This window comes from Pinus tabuliformis, chromosome 3_2 (genome assembly GCF_031772625.1).
Source record: "Pinus tabuliformis cultivar Carrire ecotype Pingquan chromosome 3_2, CPIR1, whole genome shotgun sequence".
Classification (NCBI taxonomy): domain Eukaryota; kingdom Viridiplantae; phylum Streptophyta; class Pinopsida; order Pinales; family Pinaceae; genus Pinus; species Pinus tabuliformis.
The window spans coordinates 826,480,485-826,498,049 of NC_142302.1; positions in this window are offsets into that span (position 1 = coordinate 826,480,485).

The window sequence follows — 17,565 nt, forward strand, 5'->3', positions numbered from 1 at the left end:
AACTTCCTTCGGACATTCCTAAATTCAATGGAAATCCTGGCGAAGACCCGTCGAATCATGTGATGACTTTCCATCTGTGGTGTTCGTCGAACACCTTGAATGATGATTCGATAAGGCTTCGCCTTTTTCAGAGGACATTGACAGGTCCGGCGGCTAAATGGTATATTGAATTACCTAGAGCCTCTTTCGACAATTTCAGTTCCCTAGCCACGACTTTCTTAACCCACTTTCAGTTACCTATAAGGTACGAAACTGGAACAGAGATCTTAACCAATTTCAAACAGACAACGGCCACACATATATCTGATCATATACATGAGTGGCGTCGTCGTCGCAGAATGGTGAAGACCTATGTTCCAGATCAACTATTAGCTGAGTGGTTTATAAAGTCGCTTCTTCCTGCTATAACAGAAGATGTGGCCAAGGGAGGCGTCGTAACAGAGGAGCAAGTTATTGCTCGTGCCCAGTATTTAGACTTAGTATATACTCAGTCTGGCACGCTCTATGACAAGATACCTGACGCCCCTAGACCGGAATTTTCAATTCCTCCCCCTCCTGGATCAAATAGTGAATCTCATGCCGGCGATGGTGTGATTGGCACTGCAAACGCAAAGTCAACACGGAATTCGTCTAAGAAAACTCGTAAGACTTCGAATCAAAATGCAAATGAAGAACTTCTTGCCTCGGAAGTGAGTGCCGTGTCGGACGACAAGGGCAAACAACTGAAGCAACCAGGAGACAAGAAGAAAAAGAAAGGGAGAAAAGGGAAACCCCCTTCGGGGTGTCATATATGCGATGAGGATCATTGGACAGCAGATTGTCCATGCAAAGCTGAGCTTAAAAGATTCTTTAAGAGTCCGAAAACCTCAACTGTGTTGACTGATCCATTTCCTAATCCTGGTCAAAATCTGGTTGCTAATCAAAATGCTTCCCGATCCCAAGTGCTTATGTTGTCCACCTCAAAGCAGCAGAATAATGCTTTGACAAGGAATAAAAGTTACCGGAATCCACAGCGGTCGAACAACAAGGCTGATAAACAACCTAGTAGTTCGACAACAACTTTGAATGAAGTTTTGCCACCCATCGTTCCTTTTAATCCTCGTGAAAAAATAACACAGGATTATAATATAATAGAGGACCTGACCCAATCGTCGTCCGCTATGTCGACACTTGAGGTAGCACAAAATTGCACCTCCCAAGAGCAAGCTTTTTTATCAGCTATAAGTGGGATTGGCCCAATGGATTCCAATCTTGTGGCCTTTGACCATAAAGGATATGACCCTAAGTTACCAGCTCAACAAGCTTTCCTTATTAAAGTGAAAGCCCTCAACAAAACTGTTCATCGAACAATTATTGATGAGGGGGCATCTACATGTCTTATGTCGATGAATTGCTGAAAAAATTTAGGCTCACCACCCTTGTCGAAATCGTCAACGACGTTAAAAGCATTTGATGGACGATCATACACTCAATACGGGATTTTAAGTAACTTGCAAGTTGAACTGGGGGGCAAAACAGTAGAAGTTGATGTGGAAGTAATCGACGGAAACCTCGATTACAACATCCTACTGGGAAGACCTTGGATATATGCCATGGCCGCAGTTGTGTCGACCTACTTCAGGAAGATTGCATTTCCCTTTCAAGGAGGGATTACAGTCGTCGACCAACAAACTTTCCTCCCCGACAGTTCACAAGTTACGGGAAGCATTCCAATGATCCATGGAAGCGATCATTCGCTTCAAAATATTGGAGTAGGTCTCCTAAAAGACCCTGCCTTAATGGGTACTTTTGCCCTACCGCCTGCAAGAAATCTGGCGGAAGTGGCCACAGTGGAAACCTACAATATGAAATCTTCTATATCTAATGGATTCGGAAGATTCCTGAACATTTTGTCAGCATGGATCATCGCCCTAATGGAAATACTGTAAATACAGTGGGCTCCGAGGACAGTTCTTATCTCGTGTCAACCTCGTTAAAAAATGAAACAAGGAGTTATGAGGATAGTTCTTTTACTATGTCAACCTCATTAAAAAATGAAACAAATCCCCTTTTCAAAATTCAAAGGTAAACCTTCATTCCAATCACCAAGTTGAATGCAATGAAGCTTGGGGGGCACCCTCCTTTGACATGCATTATTATGATGTTGGGGGCATGCAGAATCCGAGCAGTTTTAGCACATAGTTCATGCTCGTTAAAAAATAAACATAAGTTGTGAGCAATCTTCCCCTAGAGTTGAAGCTCACCCAGAAAAAATGAACCGGTAAATAACCGTGGTTAATGTAACCTTTGACAGCCATATTAAAGCCTTGGTCGTGTTTGTACACCGTCACCTCCATCCGTTCATTTGGCCAATCGTTCATCTCCATATGTTTGTTTACCCATTTTGAGGAACAACTGCGAAGAGTGATTTCACTTAGCCATCCTTGTGACACTGCCGTGATTGGAAAATTCCAACCCGTACCTGGAATCTTCTGCTATCCCTGTTCATCACTCGTTCCTCGAAAGACGAGTCTTCTTTGAGCTCTTTTCACTGACTCGTAAAATATGAAAAGTTTGCCGAGTTTTGGCCTTCCAGCTCGTTAAAGCGACCAGAAAGCTATCCCTCCTCTAGATTTTAATCTTTTTGGACCTGAGGGATTATTGCACAAAAAGATCGAGCGCTTGTTTTGTTCGGCTCGTTAAAGCAATCGAAAATTCATCCCTTCTGTATTGTTTTATACTTTTTCGGACTTAAGGGATTAGCTGACGAAAAAGGAATTCTGGAGTTGACTTTATGTACCTTTTCAGACTCTCTAAAAATGAAAAGGACCGAGTTATCCTTGTCGTTAAATTCATTAAATAGCGACAAACTTGTCTTTAGACGAGAACGAGTTTCCCTATCGCTAAGCTCGTTAAATCATAGCGATGGGCTTGCCCGAAGGGCAGGTTATAGAACAAGCATATGTTATCCTCCTCAAGCTTGACAAAAATAAAGAGGTACTGGTCAGAAATGACTGGGGAAAAATTGGGAGAACATCAAAGTTTAATGGTAGCAAGTCACTCTTGAACATGACACTTTTCCTCCGTACCACATCGGGTTGGGTTGTTTCATTCACCGGTCTCATCACCATGGTCCTCGCCAAACCATCCACATTTGGGGTAATGCTACCGATCCATCGCATCAGTGTCATTATATGTTCAAGAGGGGTCATTCTGAAAGTGTCAACCGTGTCCCATCCACTGCCATACATTATCCTTCATCCATTCATGATCGCCACCCTGAATCATATATCACAGTTTGTTTTCACCTCCACTAAAATCATTAGCTCCGTTCCATGTCATTGATGTGGGATTCATTAAGGCCCTCCTTTGATGGATCGCTTCTTGTCGACTTCAGCTCATTATCCAAGAAGTTGATCTAGGAACAACCCCATCAGTACTTTGAAGCTTGCATGCCTCAATGGCAAGTTTCTCACTTCCGGCGACAGGTATACATCAATGACCTTCGACCAGAAGATTTTGCGTGGCGTTCGACGCCAAGTCCTTTATTCACGCCACGTGAATTGTACTGCAGTACCTTGAGGGTCATTATCATTATCGGTGATTCCTCTCGCGCTTGTTAACGGTTTTCATCATTGACCGGTAATCAAGCGATGTCTTTCCATGTTCGACTTCAGTGAAATTCTCGCATGGATCGACTTGTACTTAGAGTGAAGATCGAACGAGTTTGAAGACCCCGGATCTAGTTTCATCCATCCGGGCTGCGATACATATTCAGGAAATATAAAAGCATTTGTCATGTACATCATTGCAGCAGATGATCATCCTACTCAAAGGATGATAATTTCAGCAGAAAATTATCAGTCTACCATCAGACGATCGTCTGTTCTATGTACCAAAATGTATTTATAAAGCTGAGCATGGGAATGCCCGCCTCAGCTAGATCATGAAAATAGAATGAAAAATAATGTATTGTATTGTATTGTATTACAGGGCGCCTCCTCAGCACTGGAATGAACTTCAGACCCTCTAGATAAAGCATTTCACCCGATAAACGGCCTCATACTTTAGGGGGCAACTGTTATAGACATTTTTGTGCCTCGCGACATGGAGCATGAAATGTCAATAATTACAGGGATCCTCAGTCCCTAAACATGTTGTTCTTACCCCTAAAAGAACAAGGTCATCAAACAACAACACTTCCAATCAGTTCTCCACCTGAAAACACTTCAAAACAGGCTAATTTTGGATCATGTCAGCTGCTCCACTGAGCATCTGCGCTGGAATGTAACTACTCCTCCTTGTACCTGCGCTGGAAGTCAAATCTAATGAAGGCTACCTGCGCTGGGCGAGATTGGCCAAGTGGCACAGTCATTCTGCAAGGTGTCAACTGCCCAGGAAGCTTCCAAACTGACACTTGGTTCATGAGTTTCACCTTGTGATGAGTAAGAGGTACTTGATCACCATGTGTAAGCAAGGATCTCCAAGTGGACTCAAGAACTGAAGATTAACTGAAGAGGGAGAGGACACTAGTCAGCTCTATGCCAGCCTCAAGCTGACTCATCCTCTCTTCTTCTCTCCTATATATAGAGCTCTTCTATGAGGTCTAAGGGGGCTGGAATTTTGTGCAAAGTAAGGAAGTGTTGTTGGTTTACAGTTAGAGCTATTGGGTGATTGTTTTTCTAGAGGTGAAGAGGAGACTTCTTGCTGCTGGGGAGGTGCTGCTGGATTGGAGCCATTGATGGTTGTAACCTTCTCAGAACCCTGTTACTTTTATCAATAAAGCTTTGAATGTTCTCCTATATACTTGTATTGCATTGATGTATTGTATTTACTTGTATATTTGATTCACTCTAATCCATGCATCAGTTATGAGTACATGTATCTTGTAGTCTTCTTCTCTCTGTTGTGCAGGATCTGTGTGTAGCTGGACCGGCAAAGGGAGCAAGGAGCTGGGAACAAGAGACAAAGAGAGAGGATAAGGATCGACAAAAGCGAAAGACACCGGTTGGTTAATCTTTTCTTCCTTCTCTCTGTACTTTCATAAAGGAAAACATTAAAGCTTTACTTTCAGTTGTTGCTAAAGACTGTCACCTTTAGAGTAGGGATAGGGTCATCCGAGTCGGATACTTTTCCCCACAACAGATAGTCAGATGGGCCTTAATTTATGTTTAACTCAGAGGCATGGGCCTTAATTTATGTCTAATATAGAGGCTCATCACTCTTCTGGGCACGAGACTTTTGATTGGCCACTTCTCTATAAAAGCAACCCAAAATTTCGCCACACATACCATACACTCTTGGAGGGTCAGAATGTTCCAAATTTTCACCTCCAGGATGCTCAGTTGCAGTATTGTAGAAGTATTTCTATTGTCTGAATCTTCGACATGATGTCGGGAAGTACATCAGATCTTGCAATGCCTGTGCCATTGCCAAACCGACCATTATGAAGCAAGGCCTCTATACTCTGCTTCCTACCCATAGTCAACCTTGGAAATCCATCTCCATGGATTACATGTTAGGCCTTCCTTCTACTAGGCATGGCAACAACTATTTTTTTGTGGTCGTCGAGAGATTCGTGAAGATGGCCATTATGGCGGCCTGCAAGAAGAGTATCACAATACAAGCCACTGCTAAACTCTTCTTTGAACGAGTGTGGATACACTTTGGGATCCCACAGTCTATCATCTCATATCGGGACAGTAGGTTCCTTAGTACATTTTGGTCTAGTCCCTGGTCGATGTTAGACACCAATCTCACCAAGTCCACAAATTTACACCCCTAAACTAATGGTCAGACAGAGGTTGTCAACTAGATGATTGTACACATTCTGTGCATGTACAACTCAAAGCATCCACACAAATGGGATGAGAGCCTCCCATATGTCCAACACAACTACAATCGGGCTCTCCACAACTCGACTGGCCACAACCATTTTCAGGTGGGCACGGGATTCCAGCCATTATGTCCGATTGATGTGGCCATACCATTTGCAGCGACTCGGGCAGATTTTGCTCATGTCCAGTCCGAAGCTGAAAAGTCAAATAGCTTCCCTGAGCACATTCGACACATCTACCAACAGGTCCATGGCATATTGGAAAAAGGCAATGCTAAGTACAACCAGTGACATGATTAGCATTGGGTGCCACAGAAGTTCCAGGTGGGTGACAAATTTTGGCTAGATTTGCAGAAGGGGCGCCTCGCGAGGTCCCACTACAGGATTCGATGGATTTGATATGGGCCATAAACCATCACCAAGGCTATGGGAGATAATGATTTTGATATCAACATTCCCCCATTCCTTGGCTTGCACCCAGTGTTCAATGGGGATCACCTTCGACCATACCTTCCATGATTACTTGACACATTCGACATTGCAGAATAACTCACACCAATAGAGTAAAATACAGATTGCATGGAACAAGCTGCAACTGATCAAATCATGGACACACAGATCAAGAACACTGGCTAGCAGGAGATTCAACTGTATCAAGTTGTCAAAGTCAGCCAACTCCTGCACTAAGGAAAATGACTCACTAGGGACCAAGTTCAACAAAAGTTTCCTCATCTCATGGAGGAAATCAATGTAATGGAGATCATTGCTTCCTAAGGTGGGGCGGATGATCTAGGTGGATATTGGTGACCACATGCCTATTCCACTTGTACCCTCACCATTATTCTTTCAGTTTCCTTAATTGTAGCAAAGTTTACTATTTTTTACAGTTCTTCGGGTTTTGAACTTCCGGAGCAGTTTTTCAGTTCCTGACAACTCATTCTATCCCAATCAAATTTATTATAAAAAACAAAACATAAAAACATAGCATTAAAATTATTGACTTGAATTTATCATAAAAACCAAATAAAAAGAAATTAATTGTCTTAAACAAATATGGTGTGATCAATTGATACTTATTGATCAATCAAAGATTAAAAATGAAAATTTAATGAATTATTGAAAATCTAAAGTTTTTTTTACTATTTTATAACATTTGTTATTTATCATAAATAAAAAGTAATTATCAAATTTTAAAAATATCAATTTAAAATCTTTGTAAAAAACGGTGAAAGATTAAATTAATGAATATATAATGTCGTATATATAAATTAAGATTAGTTACGTTGAGAACTATTGAAAACCAAAATTGGAATCTGACATTGAGATGGTGCATGAAAATTTGTCGGATGGATGAATATTGATTTTTTTCTGCCCTCAAAGGACTTAGCATTAATGACTTTAACGACGAATCAATGCCATTCAAATTAAATTTAGATTTTGATATTTGAGATCTGATATTGAGATAATGTGTGGTTTATGTTTGGCAGATGGTCGTACATTATTGGTCAAAGGGAGAACACAAACAAAATTCATAAAATGTCATTAAAAATATAGGGTTGAATGTGAACTGAATTCATAGAATGCAACAACAAATGGGCCCTACAACAAATGGGGCCTACATATTTTCATATATTAGGATGGTGTCAAACACTAGGTGGGTGCTTTTTGTCTTGCATGAAAATTGATTATTATTTTTAATCCCTACCACAGGTATGACTGGGACTATAGTAATCGAAATGGTGGGGGTTAGCATTAATTTCAGTTTCTTATTTTCATGAATGGTCAAAATAACCAAAGTATTTAGGCTCGTAGTGTATATTCAATAGTGCAATCTCTTTCGCCATCTTATTTGGCCTGTTCCTAAGGTGGCCTAAGAAAATTTAGGTTAAGTTTCGATTCACTTGGAAAATTTGTGTTTCAATTGATTAATGCTAACATTAATAGGTAAACATTTTACGTTAAAATTAAATTAACATATATTTTTTTAACTATTGAAAAATGAAATTAATTCAAACAGATTACAGAAAACACACATTAAAACGAGACACAAAATATTGGCAGAAAATACTGAAGCCTCATGGCTTCCTCAGGTATTCTCTCTTGTTCAAATAATTTAATAATACATTTGAATACATGAGCAAGTGGTCTTAAGATAGTGTGTCTATCTTAGACTCACTTGGTTGAGACAATTTCTCAACTACACACTAACTTAGGATAACTAGTTGGAGAGAATCTCTCCTCCTTACTAAACTCCCTAGTTGGAGGAACTAATTCTCATGATTTAATTTAATTAATTATTTTATTTGGATTTATAATTGTTTTTAAGAGAGTGAGGCTAACATTCCCCCCCCCCCCAAATGATAAATCCAAAAAGAACAAGGAGCCATCTGCCAAGTTCTAAAGTTGCTCCTCAAAAAAACACTGCCTAAAAAACGCCAATGCTGGATGTTGGAAAAACTCAAATTTTAAGAGAACATGAATCAGTTGTATGTCTGATTCATCTCTGAATGTCACTTGACAACTCCATCATGTGCCAAGCTGCAAAAGGATCTAACTGTCCTTTGCTTGAAAACAGCATTCGGTGTCCACTGACACAATTTGATGAACGCCCACTAGCGTATTTGTTGATGATGATCACCCACTCGCTGATGATCTCGAAAAACAACTCAATGTTGCTTTTGCTATGATGAAAGCTGCTCACTACTGCTTTTTCTGTCGATTTCCCACTGGCGAATTTGCTGATGCTCACTATTGAAGAAAAATTCCCACTGGCTGATGAAGATGCCCACTGGATGCTTCACTGATTTTGTTGAGGCTTTCAGTCTGACAACCACTTGTCAATTTCATTGACATTTTTTCCCCTTTGTTAGCTGAAAAGAGAGACAATCTTCTCCAAAATATATCGAACTCCCCCCCTTCAGGTGTAGGAGAGTTTCACTTTTGACTTTGTTACCAGAGAATCCACAGCTTAATGGAGAGATTAAATAGTAATGAGGAGGGTAAATTGAGATGAATGTCAGCACTCTTATTATTTTTTTTTTTTTTGAATAATAATTTTAATTGCTATAAATTATTATTTTGATCATCATTATCATAATTAAAATTAATGTTAATTTTTAATTAATTAATTATAATTTTTAATATTTGGTACTTTTAATTTTAATATTAATTATTAATTTTTATTAATTAATTAATTAAATAATTTATTTATTTGAAAAATTATTAATATTAATGGTTAATATTATTATCAATAATAATTATTATTACTAATATAATAATAATTAGTATTAATAATATTAGTGTAATATATTGATATTAAAATTATTCAAACTTGTTTAAAATGAATTGGTATTGATTATTATATTAAAAATGATATTATAATATTAGGAATCAATATAAATAGTTAAGAATTAATAATTATTAGTAATAATAATTAATAATTAATATCAATATCTAATAATTAATATTAATAATTAAAATAGTAAATGTTAAATTTTATAATAAGTTTAACTATTTAATAGATTTTAATTAAGTTTTAATAATCATGATAATAGTGATAGCTATTATCATAATTACTAATGAAAATGATTAATTATGAGCTAATTATTATTATTATTATACTTAGATTAATAAAGCGGGGAAGGAGGTAATATTTCCACAGAATGCTAGCCTTGAGAAGTATTAGTGACCTTAATTTCTCTGATTAGGGGAAGCCAATTTCCACTAATCTCCATACCATTGTCTCTATTGAGATTATGCGGGTGTTTGATAATCTCAAGAGCTTCTCTAATCTTTCGCCTATGATGTTGTTCTTCTCTAGCGATAATTGAGGCGCTTTCCAGGCAGACATGGTGTTTAGTTTTTGAAGAGTGCTCTGCCAAGGCCGAAGTACGAGACCTTTCATTCTTGATATCAGCCCCATGTTCCTTGAGTCTGGTCTGCAGGGAGCGACCTGTTTCACCAATGTAGCTCTTACCACATGAGCAATCAACTTTATAGACTCCTTTAAGTTGATGTCTATCAATACTATCTTTTACCGATCTCATACCTTGCCTAATGGTTCCAGGTGCTGAGAATTGCGTGTTTATGTTTTTCTTCCTCAGGATTTTAGCAATCTTATCTGTAACTCCATGAATGTAAGGTAGAAATACCCTACCACATTGAGGTTGGTCTTGAGCCTTAGGTTCATGAGATAACATCTTTTTCTCGGCTTTCTCCATGGCTCTTTTAATCTCATTTTCTTTGTAGCCTATACTCTTAAAGGTTGAGACCAAATGCTTCTTTTCTTCATTAAGATGCTCAACGTCAGAGATTCGAAGGGCCCTAATAGCAAGAGTGTTTAGAACACCAAATTTCTGGGCTGGGTGATGGTGGGAATCAGCATGGAGGTAGTTTTCTGTGTGGGTTGACTTCCTGAAAACCTTATGCCCTAGGGAGCCATCCTCTTTCCTGATGATGAGAACGTCTAAAAATGGGATGCTCATGTTTTCTTCAAGCTCCATGGTGAATTTTATTTCTGACGAGATGGAATTTAGGTGAATAAAAAACTTGTCAAGCTCTGTTTTACCATGTGTCCATTTTATATTAGTATCATTGACAAATCGCTTCCACCATGTTGGCTTCAAAGGGTAAGATTCTAGGGCCTTCTTTTCAAAATATTCCATGTATAAGTTGGCCACGATTGGCGAAAGGGGTGATCCCATTGCCACTCCAGATGTCTGCTCATAATATATTCCTTGGAAGGTGAAAACAGTTGATCGCAAGCAGATTTCAGCCAATCTTGCAGTTCCTGGATCAGTAACATCTTTTATAACCTGAATGGCTTCATCAAGAGGAATCTTGGTGAATAAGGACACAACGTCAAAGCTAACAAGGATGTCATCACATTCTATCCTCTCATTCTTAATAAGATTCACAAAGTCATGGGAGTCTTTGATAAAAGAATCAGTATTTCCGACAAGGGGCTTAAGGATTTTTGCAACATACTTAGCAAGCTCATAGGTTGGGGATCCAATGGTATTGACTATTGGTCTAAGAGGAACTCCCTCTTTATGGATCTTGGGCAACCCATAAATTCTTGGGATAGTTTCACAAGAGGGGATTAATTTCTTCTTTAATTTCTCCTCAAGGTTGGACTCTAAAATTGTCTTTTTCACCTCCTTCATAATCTTGGGGATGGGATTATTGTTTAGCTTCTTATAACTGCCACATCTGAGGTGTTCATTCATTTTGCATACATAGTCTTCCTTATCCAAGATCACTGCTGCTCCTCCCTTATCAGCCTTAAGAACTACAATTTTATCATTGTTCCGCAAGGATTTGAAGGCTCTTTGTTCTTCTTTACTCAAATTACTTTTGGGAGCTTTGGCCTTTCTCATAATGAGGGAGAACTCTTGTCTTAATGTTTCCTTCTCTTCCAAAGGAAGGTTATTAATCCCCTCCTCTATGCTACATATCATATTCTCAATAGGAAGTCTTTTCGGCGCAACTGCAAATCCCAGACCTCTGCTAAGGACACTAATAACTTCAGGATCTAATTCTTGGGAAGACAGATTAACCACTTTCCTTTTTGATTCGGAAGTGTTAACTGAAGTCCTTCCATTTTTCATATTAATGTCATTCTTGTCCACAACAACACTCTCCTTATGACTTCTTTGATTGCTGCCCACCGAGTCTTGTATATTAGCGGTAATTAGGTCTAGATTCTGCGTTGGTTGCTTGATGAAATTACTGTATAAAGGATTGCCAATGCCTTTCTGCGTATTTCTATTATTAATGTTTTGATCCTGCTCAAATCGATTGATGTAATTCCTGGAAAGCGCCTCAATTATCGCTAGAGAAGAACAACATCATAGGCGAAAGATTAGAGAAGCTCTTGAGATTATCAAAAACCCGCATAATCTCAATAGAGACAATGGTATGGAGATTAGTGGAAATTGGCTTCCCCTAATCAGAGAAATTAAGGTCACTAATACTTCTCAGGGCTAGCATTCTGTGGAAATATTACCTCCCTCCCCGCTTTATTAATCTAAGTATAATAATAATAATAATAATTAGCTCATAATTAATCATTTTCATTAGTAATTATGATAATAGCTATCACTATTATCATGATTATTAAAACTTAATTAAAATCTATTAAATAGTTAAACTTATTATAAAATTTAACATTTACTATTTTAATTATTAATATTAATTATTAGATATTGATATTGATATTAATTATTAATTATTTTTACTAATAATTATTAGTTATTAACTATTTATATTGATTACTAATATTATAATATCATTTTTAATATAATAATCAATACCAATTTATTTTAAACAAATTAGAATAATTTTAATATCAATATATTACACTAATATTATTAATATTAATTATGATCAAAATTAATATTATTAATACTAATTATTATTATTTATTATTATATTAGTAATAATAATAATTATTAATAATAATATTAACCATTAATATTAATAATTTTTCAAAAATAAATAAATAAATAAATTATTTATTTAATAAAAATTAATAATTTATTAATAAAAATTAATAATTAATAATTATTAACTATTTATATTGATTCCTAATATTATAATATCATTTTTAATATAATAATTATTATTATCAATACCAATTCATTTTAAACAAATTTTAATAATTTTAATATCAATATATTACACTAATATTATTAATATTAATTATGATCAATATTAATATTATTAATACTAATTATTATTATTAAATATTATATTGTTAATATTAATTATGATCAAAATTAATATTATTAATACTAATTATTATATCATTAATACTAATTGTTATTATTTATTATTATATTAGAAATAATAATTATTAATAATAATATTATTAACCATTAATATTAATAATTTTTCCAAAAATAAATAAATAAATAAATTATTTATTTAATTAATTAATAAAAATTAATAATTAATGTTAAAATTAAAAGCAACCAAATATTAAAAATTATAATTAATTATTTAAAAATTAATATTAATTTTAATTATGATAATGATCATCAAAATAATAATTTATAGCAATCAAAATTATTATTAAAAAAAAATAAAAAAAAAATAAGAGAGCCGACATTCATCTCAATTTACCCTCCTCATTACTATTTAAGCTCTCCATTAAGCTCTTCTTCTATCAAGCATTCAAGTTGTCCTGATGATGGATCCCGATTGGGATTTGAAACGTTGGCAGAAAATGGTTCTTACTGTGGATTCTCCAGTAACGAAGTCAAAAGTAATAAACCACATAGGTCTTAAATCGAGAGTTTCACTGTTGTACTCCCGCATTCAACTGCTTGAGAGTACCATCATCGGTTCGTTGTTGGCTGCACGATGTGTGATTTTAGTCAGTTGTAGAATTGAGACAATATTTTGATTGTGGATGAACATTCCCAAGGATCGATCAATTCATAATGTATCTTCAATCTTGCTGATTTTTGTTGGTTGTGACATTTTTTTGAGGAATGATTGGGCTTGCCCCAATGGCAACAAGGATGGAGATCAAAACACTAATCTTCCATATTACTGATTCGTTGACAAGGAGAACATTTCGGTTGGACTTCAACTTCAGGTTGCGTGCAATTCTATTTGTCTGCAACTTTCTCAGATCATACTGAGGTATGTTGTGCAAGAAATCCTGCACTGACGAACTTAATTGGCTCGGAATAATCTGGGATATGTAAGTTGGTGTCATCAGTGACATATCTTAAACCTTGTCGATTCTTGTTATTTTGAATTTCTTCCGAGGGCTTGATGATGGGTTTGGAAGAAATTTGAACTGGAACAGCTTCGACACTTGAAGCTATTGGGATGAATGACTTATCATCTGGATGGTTCAAAGACTTGAAAGTATCACTCTTTGCTTGCAATTCATTCCTTTGAAGTTGTGACTCGAGTTGAAGAAACTCAATGGTTTCATGTGTTTGTCGTAGATACCATGAAAGATCAGGAAGAGTTTCTTTGCTGATGTGCACCATGTATTCATCACTGGAGATGATCAAACTATGAAGAATGTTTAACCACTGAATATGTTGCCCCATCTAAACTTGCTCATTTGAAATCAGGTTCTCTTATCGTAGATGTCATGCTGTGAACTCTTTCACTTGATTTTGTTATGTTCATGACAAGCTCGCTTGCTATGGGACTTGAACGGCACGTTCGCTTGATTCATTGCTTATTGCACTTGCTAGGAACACTTTCTATAGTTGTAGAACTTTCTTGCTTAAACTCTGGAATTCACGCTCACCTGATGGTGATCTCAACTTGCTTGATTGGTGTTAGAGTTGAACTTGTTTGGTTGCTTTGATGGTTGCTGCAATGAACTTCACTCTAGCTTGCTTAAAGGTTTGAACTTTGTACTGTTTTGATGCAAATTTCTTGAATGAATACTCATGCTCGCTTACAGGAGATGTGAACTTGTTGCTTGTTTGCTTTAGAGTTAAAATCTATGCATTCACTTGATTCTACTTAAAGGAAGGGTGTCAAACACTATCGAAAATGCACCCAAAAAATGCTTAATGATTTAATGACTCACTACAATGAATTCAATTTGACTCAATTCAAGACTTGGGTGTTTGTTTCAACCAAGAATGCACCCTTACAGTTCAATGTAATTTGAGTTTGATTACAAGTTCAATAATGTTGATGTAGACTATGCTCTGAAACTTGGAAGTCTACAGATTCATTAACTTGATTGTAGTGATGTAGACTTTTCTTTGAAATGCTAGAGCTTGTAGATTCATGAACTTGATTGTATTGAGTGAATTTGTTTGTTGAGGTAGAATGTCGATGTTGAAAAATTTGATTATTTGTTGTATTAACGCAAATGCATGTGTTGAGCTTAATTATCTTTCCTTGCAGCTATTTTTTTACAAGTGTTGTGCTTGCTGGCATTGTATTTTATGTGTGCATAAAATGAGATCATTTACTTGTCAAAACTAGACACAAATAAAAAAGAAACAACATGAAGCATGCACCATCATCAACACACTCTTCGTGTACCTAAGATCCCCTTATTCAATTTTGGGTAGATCTAGGACATAATCACCACAAAAATGATATCTTTATTAAACTTTGGAGTACATAATCGCTCAGCTTCACAACATCTTCATGGAATCAAAATTCTAGAAATTTTTTGAAAGAAAAATGTCTTCAAAAAACTGACTCAACCTCCTTAGCTCATTGATGCACAAATCTTCGACCTGAATTATGCAATAAAAATTCTCTACACAATTCGTTAAACATATGATTCTAGGAGGTATTGTAATAGTAATGGTTGTGCTCTTATAACTCCCACATAAAAACTTTCAAACTACGAATCCCTTCACAGTTATCAAAAATATCCAAACTCTTCCCCCTTGTGAAGTCGAACATTGATGCTTCCAATAAAATTGATTGACTCAGACTAGTACATAAGTCACTCATCATTCACTGAGTAACTTTCGACGACCTTTGCCTCTAAGAAAGTTGCCTCTAATATTTGGGAAAGTAATGGTATCTTCATTTATTTTCAGAAAAAGAGTTAGATATTCACTTTGGTGTTGCAACAATGACAGGCAATGCTACAACACAATCATCAAAACAGATCTGAACACAATATTTGATCAATATGGTGACAAAGACATTGAAATGAGTTTCTTTTCCACCTCATTTGGTTACGATTCAAGTTCTGGTGAGAGAGGAAACAAGCAAATTGAGAACGACACAAGTTATGATCAGATAGTTTGTTCATCTATATTTCCTTCCTTTCCCCAAGATATATCTGTTGTTGGTCTGATTTTGGATTATTCAACAAATGAGAATTTTGTACAAGTGATAAGAAATCATGCAAACTGGGAATGCTACCTCTGACCAAGAAGATACAAATTCTCCACATTTAAACATTCCTGACTCAATAAAGTTCAATGAAGTCAACACAGATGCATTTTTACCGAGTGCAGACGACAGTCAAGACAGGGTAACATCATCGCTTTTGGCATCAGGTATACCTTCTCGAATTTATGATTTAGGTACCCCCGTATTCAATGCATTGACTAATCTAGATTTGTGTATGGAATCTGATGAGAAAAGTAATACTATACCATTGATGGAGGTTGCAGCTAAGTCTTTTGTCAAATCTAGCTCTAATGGAGAAGAACAGATGGAGCATAGAGAGATCCAAGATGAAGCTCCAAGTCATTATGGATAAACACTATAGCTTTTAAGTACTGGCAAGACCGAGCTTCATCAGTTGTGGAGCTTGCTGAAACATTCTCTAGATCAACATCTCACATAGTCAATGGACTATTGTAACAATTTCTCCACGTTTCAAAAAACCACACATATCTTCCAATTCACGGCTGTTGGCCTTTGGCTCTGTCTAAAGCATTTCAATTTATATGTAATGGTGAAATTAAGAAATCCATTATATAAATGAAGCATTAGATTTAAAAATCCATTTAATATCAAATTCACAAATGGAAGTAATCAACATAACTCTGCATTATGTTTGACTAATTTACCATAAGTCTTATGCGTTATATAAAACAAGAAAACTTTAAGAATCGACTGATATCAATCTCAAACTCAACGTGGACTTAACTTGGTTTGATAGACTGTAATTTCATTGAATATATGGGTTGAATGTAGATCGAATTTGTGCTATTGCTCCACCTCTATGCTGCTTGAGTTCATGTTGTGTTGATTCTCATGGCTCACCAATGTACATTTCGAAAAGAAACACAGTTTCATTTACATGTGGCATCTACAACTTGCCTTCGTTTTGTAGGTGAATCATCCTTCCTTCCTCTCTCTTATGATCGAGTCATCTATAGCCACCTTGTGGTTTGTCCTTGTTTCTAAACCCTTCTAAATTTAATTCTATTTATAGTATGTAAACTATGTTAACATATAAGAAATTTATCATGTAAATTGTTTTAAAATGTAGTAAATTTATCACTGTTAAATAAGGTAAAGAGGACCTCCTTCACTGATTAACACTATGCTTTTGGAGGTTCTTACATGCAGAATATTACCATATGCCTCTAGGTTTGCTTCCACAAATTCATCTTGGAAAATAAAAAAAATGAATACAAATCCAAAGATCCTCCTTATTAATAAAAAACAAGAAAAATGCAGAGTCACAACAATAATAGAAAAAAGGAGCTACTTTTTCACTTGTAGCAGGTTAGAACATTGATGAGTTTGGAATCTCTACAAGCTATGACAACATCCCATGTTGATGATGAGACCCACTTCATGATGAATCCATAATACAGACAGGTCTAGAGACACCATGAATTTGAATGAACAAATGAAGCTATGGGTTGTTAGTTCTTGATGATGATGCTGCAACTGTTGCTACCAATTATATATGGAAAATATTTCTAGTGATAATAATACTAATAATAATGACCCCATAATTTTTTACCTTGCATCATAAACATTCTTGTTTTGAAACTGCAATTACTGTTACAAATCATGAACATTTTCATCGGCATCCCTTTTCTTGGCTCTGAAACATGAGGAGGAGGAATTTTCCTTAGGCTTCAAATTGCAGGACGAGGAAGAGGAGGAACTTGGTTTAGGTACTCGGTGCTCAATTCTCTTACTTCCATGCTTCTTTTCTTGGAGTAATTCCCCCTTTTTTATGCTACTACTTTGTGGATACATAATATTGTTCTCCAAAGTAACAACCTATATTGGCGACACTTCCCTATCCATATTGATGACCCGCAGTT